Source organism: Saimiri boliviensis, chromosome 1 (genome assembly GCF_048565385.1).
Source record: "Saimiri boliviensis isolate mSaiBol1 chromosome 1, mSaiBol1.pri, whole genome shotgun sequence".
Lineage (NCBI taxonomy): Eukaryota > Metazoa > Chordata > Mammalia > Primates > Cebidae > Saimiri > Saimiri boliviensis.
The window spans coordinates 300,241,589-300,251,203 of record NC_133449.1 but is presented as its reverse complement, the minus strand read 5'-3'; positions in this window follow the sequence as shown (position 1 = coordinate 300,251,203).

The window sequence follows — 9,615 nt, the reverse complement described above, 5'->3', positions numbered from 1 at the left end:
TTAAAAAAGAGTGAAGATTGGGAAGCCTGGTGAAGTCTCTCAGATGCACAAGACTAACAGGCAGTGGGGGGACTTTAAGAAAGGGAAGCCACCAGCCCACCGAGCTTTCCCGAAAGGCTGCGCTTCTCACCGCTACCTTTCCAGGTGGACCACACTGCCCAGGTGCAGGGCTCCGCATATGTACCTATCTCCAAATCTCCAAATCCCTTTTTTTTCTTTTTGAGATGGAGTCTCAGTTTGTCACCCAGGTTGGAGTGCCCTGGTGCGATCTTGGCTGACTGCAACCTCTGCCTCCTGGGTCAAGTGATTCTCCTGCCTCAACCTCTGTTTTCAGGCCCTTCTGTTTTCAGACTACAGGAGTGTGCCAACATGCCCGGCTAATTTCTTCTGTATTTTTAGTAGAGATGGGTTTTCACTGTGTTGGCCAGGCTGGTCTCGAACTCCTGACCTCAGGTGATTCGCCTGCCTCAGCCTCCTAAAATGCCGGGATGACAGGCGTGAGCCACCGTGCCTGGTCTCCATTCCTTGTGTCATCATTGCATTCCAAATGGAAAGAGAAGCGTTCTGCCTTAGACCACGCGTGGTTCCTAACAGCCCTCAGAGACAAATCTTGGGAGTGTCCTGATCAGCCTCAGTCTGAGGACAAGTGCAGGCCTCAGGGGCTGGGTGCGCTTTGGCTTCCTGGTCCAGCACAGAGAGGGAGGGACACACAGGCTCCCCATAAATTCTTCCATGTGACCGTGGGCAGCCCACCCTGTGGAGGTCCCTCCATGGCCCTCCCTCGCCCACTCCTGGTCACTCCAGGAAGTTGCTGCGTCTGAACCCACCCTGCTCCGTCTCCTGGTGGCATTCGCTGGGCCAGGACCCCCTCCACCCTGCAACTCTTCCCAGGTTCGGCCCAAAGCCCTCTGTGCTCCCGATCTTCCTCCAGCACCTGGGCACCCCACGTGTCACCTGCTGTGGCACCATCCTCTTCTACAGGGAAGCCCATAGGGCTGGAGCCGGGATGCCTTCTCTGTCCACACATTCTCCTCGGGACAGCTTCCAGCCCCTGGCTTTCGCATTGTTCCAGTTGTCTAACGCTGCGTGCAGCCGCCTCGAGGCAGGAGCTTAAAATAGTAACGGCCTCTCGTGTTGTTCCCAGGTCGGGTTGACTGGGCTCAGCAGGGCTGCTCTGGTTCAGCGGTGGCCAGATGGTGGCCGTGGCTGGGGTCGTCTCCTTCATCTCACCTGGCACCTGTCTCCTCCCAGCCTGCACTGGTCCTCAGACTGAGCCTCCACACCTGGGCTCCTCTGGCGCACTTCTGTCTAAATGGCCTCTCCCTGCGGCAGCCTCCGCGGGTCTGGCGAGGGTCGCAGGAGAAGCTCGCAGAGGCTGCACTGGTGTCCTAAGCTCACGTGTCACTGTATTGATGGAGACGGTCACAGAAGCCCATCCAGGCAGGAGGCATTCGGCAGAGACCTCACGTCCTTATGGGAGAAGGGGTCAAGAGTTCTGGGCACGGTGCACATCTGCGGCCCGGACACCCAGATCTTCATCTCCAGACTCACATCCAGCCTCTGGTCCTCCTCTGTCTGGGGACTCACCCACATGGGCGGTTTGGGGGTGCTTCGCCTTCCCCCACTCTGTTTCCCTCTCACTGCAGGTTTAGACGGCAGCAGGTGCTAGCAGATCAGAGAGACGGAGGCTCTGCTTCAGCTTCCTTGCATGCAGCAAGCCTGCGCGCCTCAGGGGCCCCTCCACACAGCTGCCCTTGGCTCCGGGAGCTGCCCCTCCCTGCCCTTCTTAAACCCTGCTCTTATATTTATGAAAGCTGGCGGCTGGACGCGGTGGCTCACGCCCGTAATCCCAGCACTTTGGGAGGCCGAGGCGGGTGGGTCACTTGAAGTCAGGAGGTCGAGACCAGCCTGGCCAACATGATACAACACCATCTCTACCAAAAACACAAAAATTAGCTGGGTGCGGTGGCATGTGCCTGGAGTCCCAGGTACTCTGGAGGCTGAGGCAGGAGAATGGTTTGAACTTGGGAGGCGGAGGTTGCAGTGAGCTGAGATCGCACCACTGCACTCCAGCCCGGGCAATAGAGTGAGACTCAGTCTCAAAACAAAACAAAGCAAACGAAAGCTGGCCAAAGCTCACCTGAAATTGCTCAGTTTCCACGTGCCGGCTCTTTCCTGCCGGCCCCGACCAACACCATCTCCCTAAACACCACAGTGGGACCCAGGCTGAAGGCGCCATTTTTCCTTCCAGAGTCACCTCTTCCCAGCTCCCCACTCAGCAGAGGGAAGCGCCAACCACTCAGGCTCCCAGCCAAAAATGAAGAGGCCAGGCGCAGCCGCTCCTGCCTCATCCCCGCACGTCCAATCCACGCGCATCCATCTACACCTGGGTCTACCCTGGGATCTACACCAGGGTCTACACTGGGGCCTACACTTGGGTCTTGCCTCAGGTCCAGGGGTTTCCCTCTCGTCTGCTGCCAGCCACGGCATCTTCTGCTTGGGCCCCTGTGGCAGTTCTGCCTGACTTCCTGCTGCAACACTGGTTCCTGCCATCTGTTCCACACATGGGGCTGGATGACTTCCGGAAGCACCTGCAGGGCTTCCCGTCACTCTTGGGCTCACGCCTGCCCATGCCCAGCCTCCAGGCCCAGCCCCGCCTGACCACCCCCGTCACGCCCACCCCTGCCCAGCCTCCAGGCCCTGCCCCGCCTGACCCCTCCATCATGCCCGCCTGTGCCCAGCCTACAGACCCTCCCCCGCCTGACCCCCCTGGTTTGAGTGCCTGTCCTGCTCCACGGGAAGTCAGGCAGAGCTGCCACGGGGGCCCAAGCAGAAGATGCCACCTGGACCCACAAACAGGCCATCCCAGGTGAGCCCCCTGGGAAGGGACCCCTGGGGGGAGCTAGGAGGGTGTGTGTAGGGGAGACCTCCCAGGACCAGCACAGAAAGAGGCAAGCCACACGCAGGTTGGGCATCGAGAACATTCCAGAGCAGAAGAAGGAAACAGAAGCCGAGGCTGGGGATTTGCAACGACTGTGCATTATATACTGTGACCTGAGTCCAAAAAAAACGGCCAGGGGCAAGTGCCCCAAACCTAAAGTCAGTCATCATTTCTAGCTGCTCTGCCTCCAGGCCATTGGCGGCTGTCCATCCTACAGATGACCGGCCGCTTGCCTTAACAGGGCCGAGGGAAGGCAGCACCCCTCGTGTGAGACTCTGGTGCATTCTGGAGATTTCTGTGGCGAGTCAGAGGCAGGGGCCTCCAGCAGAGTCCTTGCAGAGGCACGAAGTGGGCGGCCGGGGCCGGCTGTGTCCCAGGGGCGTCCGTGTCCACCTGCAGTTCTTGCCTTCATCCGATTCTCCTGTTGCACGGGGAGTTGCTGGCTTCAGGAGGGAGCCGCGGCCGCAGGGCCCCATTTTCAGGCCACACCAGTGTCCACCTAGCGGGTCTCTGCGTTCGATGGCTCTGCTCAACCCTGGGAGTAAAGAAAACCCACCAGGCACCCACGGGGAGCGGGACCTGGGCTTGGCTGGTGTGATCTGTGCTCCTGAGGCTGGTGCGTCCCCAGGCCATGTGAGTCCCGGGCTGCGTGAGTCCCGGGCTGCGTGAGTCCCGGGCTGCGTGAGTCCCGGGCTGCGTGTGTCCTGGGCTGTGTGTGTCCTGGGCTGTGTGAGTCCCGGGCTGTGTGAGTCCCGGGCTGTGTGTGTCCTGGGCTGTGTGATTCCTGGGCTGTGTGATTCCCGGGCTGTGTGAGTCCCGGGCTTCGTGAGTTCCCAGCTGTGTGAGTCCCTGGGCTGTGTGTGTCCCTGGGCTGTGTGTGTCCCGGGCTGCATGAGTCCCGGGCTGCGTGAGTCCCGGGCTGCGTGAGTCCCGGGCTGCGTGAGTCCCGGGCTGCGTGAGTCCCGGGCTGCGTGAGTCCCGGGCTGCGTGAGTCCCGGGCTGCGTGAGTCCCGGGCTGCGTGAGTCCCGGGCTGCGTGAGTCCCGGGCTGCGTGAGTCCCGGGCTGCGTGAGTCCCGGGCTGTGTGAGTCCCGGGCTGCGTGTGTCCTGGGCTGTGTGTGTCCTGGGCTGTGTGAGTCCCGGGCTGCGTGTGTCCTGGGCTGTGTGTGTCCTGGGCTGTGTGTGTCCTGGGCTGTGTGAGTCCCGGGCTGTGTGTGTCCCGGGCTTCGTGAGTTCCCAGCTGTGTGAGTCCCTGGGCTGTGTGTGTCCCTGGGCTGTGTGTGTCCCTGGGCTGTGTGTGTCCCGGGCTGCGTGAGTCCCGGGCTGCGTGAGTTCCCAGCTGTGTGAGTCCCTAGGCTGTGTGTGTCCCGGGCTGCGTGAGTCCCAGGCTGCCTGTGCCCCTGGGCTATTTGATTCCCAGGCTGCGTTTGCCCCCAGGCTGTATGAGTCCGGGGCTGTATGAGTCCCGGGCTGTGTGAGTCCCTGGGCTGTGTGAGTCCCTGGGCTGTGTGTGTCCCTGGGCTGTGTGTGTCCCTGGGCTGTGTGTGTCCCGGGCTGCATGAGTCCCGGGCTGCGTGAGTCCCGGGCTGCGTGAGTCCCGGGCTGCGTGAGTCCCGGGCTGCGTGAGTCCCGGGCTGCGTGAGTCCCGGGCTGCGTGAGTCCCGGGCTGCGTGAGTCCCGGGCTGCGTGAGTCCCGGGCTGCGTGAGTCCCGGGCTGCGTGAGTCCCGGGCTGCGTGAGTCCCGGGCTGTGTGAGTCCCGGGCTGCGTGTGTCCTGGGCTGTGTGTGTCCTGGGCTGTGTGAGTCCCGGGCTGCGTGTGTCCTGGGCTGTGTGTGTCCTGGGCTGTGTGTGTCCTGGGCTGTGTGAGTCCCGGGCTGTGTGTGTCCCGGGCTTCGTGAGTTCCCAGCTGTGTGAGTCCCTGGGCTGTGTGTGTCCCTGGGCTGTGTGATTCCTGGGCTGTGTGATTCCCGGGCTGTATGAGTCCCGGGCTTCGTGAGTTCCCAGCTGTGTGAGTCCCTGGGCTGTGTGTGTCCCTGGGCTGTGTGTGTCCCTGGGCTGTGTGTGTCCCGGGCTGCGTGAGTCCCGGGCTGCGTGAGTTCCCAGCTGTGTGAGTCCCTAGGCTGTGTGTGTCCCGGGCTGCGTGAGTCCCAGGCTGCCTGTGCCCCTGGGCTATTTGATTCCCAGGCTGCGTTTGCCCCCAGGCTGTATGAGTCCGGGGCTGTATGAGTCCCGGGCTGTGTGAGTCCCTGGGCTGTGTGAGTCCCGGGCTGTGTGTGTCCTGGGCTGTGTGTGTCCTGGGCTGTGTGAGTCCCGGGCTGTGTGAGTCCCGGGCTGTGTGTGTCCTGGGCTGTGTGATTCCCGGGCTGTGTGATTCCTGGGCTGTGTGAGTCCCGGGCTTCATGAGTTCCCAGCTGTGTGAGTCCCGGGCTGTGTGTGTCCTGGGCTGTGTGAGTCCCGGGCTGTGTGAGTCCCCAGGCTTCATGAGTTCCCAGCTGTGTGAGTTCCGGGCTGTGTGAGTCCCAGGCTTCGTGAGTTCCCAGCTGTGTGAGTCCCTGGGCTGTGTGAGTCCCAGGCTGTGTGTGTCCTGGGCTGTGTGATTCCCGGGCTGTGTGATTCCCGGACTGTGTGAGTCCCGGGCTTCGTGAGTTCCCAGCTGTGTGAGTCCCGGGCTGTGTGTGTCCCGGGCTGTGTGTGTCCCGGGCTGTGTGTGTCCCGGGCTGTGTGAGTCCCGGGCTGTGTGTGTCCCGGGCTGTGTGTGTCCCGGGCTGTGTGAGTCCCGGGCTGTGTGTGTCCCGGGCTGTGTGAGTCCCGGGCTGTGTGTGTCCCGGGCTGTGTGAGTCCCGGGGTGTGTGAGTCCCCAGGTTTCGTGAGTCCCCAGCTGTGTGAGTCCCGGGCTGTGTGAGTGGCACGTGCTCTGGGGCCTCTCCAGATGCGGCTTTGTCTGCGGTCACATGAGGCTGTCAGGAGCCTGAGCTGCGCCCGGATTTCCTAAGGAGGCCCTGGAGGAGACCGTCCACGAAGCTGGAGCATCTAAGAGGCGCCTCTGAGGGGACCCTGCTCTGCAGGGAAGTGGCTGCTGGCAGACCTGGCAGGCCGGTCCTCTGCTGGTCCTTAGGTGAGCTTCCAGCAAGGCTGCAGCGAGGATTTCCGGCGCCCAGGCTGTTGACGGGCCGGGGCGTGGGGAGGCGGCGCTCCTGGGCGGGTGAGTGTGAGCCCGTGGTGCCTCGTGGCCAGGCCTGCACCTGCATCCCCACACAGCCCGTGGCTTTCCCCGGCGAGGCCGAGTTAAACACCAGGAAACTCACCGTGTGGCCGTTCCTTCGCCACGCACTCTTCCATGGAGACAGCCTCCCGCCTGCCCCCGGCCACCTCCCATCCTCCACGTCCCCATCCTGGAGGGCTGCCTCGCACCCACATCCGGCCCCGTCTGTCCCCAGCATCTCCCCACGCAGAGCAGACCTGGCCTGGACGGCCCTCCCTTCCTGTCCCCTCCCTCCCCTGCTGCCCCAAAGCTGCTGAGCCAGCGTCCACATCCAGCCCTGGCCCCACTGGGCCCTAGGAGGGCAGAGCTGTGTGGGTCCCCCTTCCTCGAGCCACCCCCTGTTTTCTGTCCAGGACTGGGGAGGAGAGGAAGGGCTGGAAACCAGTCTTCCTTCCCTCTTGGGGGCTCCTGGATTTTTTGAGACCCCGATTGCTGCAGGGCCCAGACGAGGAGGGGCGCCTTCTGGTGGACCAATGGCCTCTACCCTCATGTCCGGATCTGCCTCCGTGTCCCCTACACCCTACCGCCCAGGAGCTGTGGCAGCCTCATCCTGTCTTCCCCCGCCCCTCCCGCTCTCTCTCTCTCTCTCTCTGTCTCCATTTCTTTCTATCTGTTTCTCTGTCTCTAACATGTTCTCTGTATCTGTATGTCTCTATGTCCATCTCTATCTCTTTCTCTGCATCTCATCCTCCGGGGGTCCCCATCGGCTTAACAGGGGCGTCCACTCTCCATGCGCCCTAGAATGCTACATTCAGTGGCGAGACGGTGTGGTTCAATGCAGTGGATTTGAGATGGCGGGGGCAGAGCCAATCAACGGCTGATGGGGGCTCCTCCACTTAGATACGGGGTGACCTGGGGAAAATCACTTCACCGCCTTCATCTGTAAAGTGGGAGTAATAGTGACAGCCACCTCCCGGAGTCACTTTGAGGACTGACTTGACGAACACACACCGAGCAGTGCCTGGTGACTGGGCCCTGTGTAAACGCCGGTGTACCATCACCCAGGCCCTGGAGGGCACCCAGGCACGCGTGGCTCCTGTGCGGTTCCTGTGGCTGAGACGTGGGACACATAAAACCATATTGGTAGCAAGACTTCCAGACTGTGAGCCGTTAGCATCTGACCACGACAACGAGGGCGGCCTTCTCTGTGAGCAGAGACAGAGATTAAATTCTGCGGGAGGCGCAACTTCGGGCTAGCCTGGATGATCCCTGTGAACTCAGCAGCTACAGTAAATACTAAAGCAAACAGCAAAATTTGCATTTCAAAATAGTAAAAGTAAAAAAAAATTAAATTCTGATAGTGTTGAGAGCTGAAAGCCATTTATTAATAAAAGCCTTCCAGTGAAAAGTATTAGAAAACCTAACAATAACTACTGGAATCTTCCCATATGCAGTTCTTCCTAAGCAAATTTTACTGAAAGTCCTGTGAGAAGGTTGAAAGTTTCTGGCCACAGAGCACCACAATCAATGGATCCAGCCACCAACAGCTAAGGGCAGCTCTTTCCTTTCCTCCAGCAGCCTCTGATGAAAGCAACGTCCAGGTGACCAGGAGAGCGGCACAGAAGGATGGGAAGAGCAGGGGCAGCGGGTGCTCTGTTTCCTTCCAGTGTTCCAGCCCTTCCCTGTCTGACTGCCTGGAACACTGGAAGTAATCACTGGAGCACTGGCCATCCTACTGTGCCAGGAGTTTGACATGAGGACGCAAAGCAAGCACCAAGGTTGGCTGTGAGGGAGAAGGGATGAAAGACACTGGGAAGCCCCAACAGGAGATGCCACAGCAGCCCAGAGGGCCTTTGATGGCCTTCCTTGAGGTAGCAAACAACATGCTGCATGTTTGGTTTAAACCACGGCTGAGGCAGGAGAATAGGGTCTGGAGGTGGGAAACCTAAGGCTGATTCATGCTGACCTCTTGGAACTAAACCAAAAGGAAACCCCAACTTTCCATGCCCAGGTAACCAAAGGACCAGAGGCTACGACTCCCTTTGCAACCCCTCCCTCTTTTCTGTGTGCTAGTTGAAAAATGGAAAGTACCGCTGATTGGTCTCCTCCTGCAACCAGTCAGGCCCGTTGAGGGTCAAGCCTTCATTTGCACAGGAGTATAACCCTGTAACTTCACTTCAGCCTCTGATTGGTCACTTTCCACAACCAATCAGATGTTTGCATAGGGTGTAACTTTGCAACTTTGCTTCAGCCTCTGATTGGTCCCGTCCCACAACCAATCAGAACCACCATGGGCCACTACCTCATTTACACAGGGTGTACACCAAGTAAGCAATGGGAAACCACTAGAGGGTATTTAAACCCCAGAAAATTCTGCAACTGGGCTCTTAAGCATTTGCTCAGACCCTGTCCCACCCTCTGGAGTGCACTTTCATTTTCAATAAATCTTTGTTTTTGTTCCTTCATGCTTTCCTTGTTTTGTTTGTGCATTTTGTCTAATTCTTTAAGACACCAAGAACGTGGACACTCTCCAGCAGGAACACTGCTATTTTCATCCCTTCTCTTTTGAAGTGGACACAACTTATAACTAGCTATACGTCTGTGGATGATCAGGCAGGACTCTCTCTCCTAATGCATGAATCTATATACATGCATTTGGCACAGTGCGTGATTCAAGATAAAAGCTTATAAATATTTGGCTGGATGAGTAGAGAATCAAGTTTGATTCACAGACCACAGGAAATGCCTTTATCCTGTCTCAAACAGCATTCTAATTAAACTGATAAAAATTATACATAAGGAATTGATGACAGTTTTGGAATAGGTGAATGCATTCTTAACCACTGAAAGAACCATTAGGCTTTCGACGGAAACCCTAGGAGAAAGCACACCTCCAGACCTCCTAAGAGACCGCAGACAGGCCGCCAGCATTTCTGGATAGCAATTCACCGTATGTTTCCTATAATAGCACCATTCTGTAAGGAAAAACATGCCTCTCTTTCTGGGAAAAAGACAATGACTTTTTAGTGGTTGCCAGCCAGGAGAAGCAATTTTCATCTCCATCCTGGGGAGCTGCTTGGACGGGTCTGGAGACACCCGGGGTTGGCTTCCTGACAGCCTGTTTCTGAACACTGACACAGCCAAAGTCAATTTCTCATGCAATGCAAAACAGCTTTCTTTGTTCTATGCATTCTCGTTTCTTCCATGCATTTTAAATAGGAAATGACAAGTGGGGACTGGGAGAAAAAATAATTAACCTCTAATTGGGAATCACCACTGCTGGTTATAAAATAGGGGGAAAATGCCATATAAGTCAAAAAGAGAAGCAAGAAAAGATAAAATTTCGTTTAAGTGCAGAACAACACCCTCAGTCATTATTTATGCTCACCGTCTCCTACACCACCTTGAGAAAATGGAGGGCCTAGTCACCCACGGAAAGAATGGGGACGCCCTGAGTCACCCGCAGGAGCCGC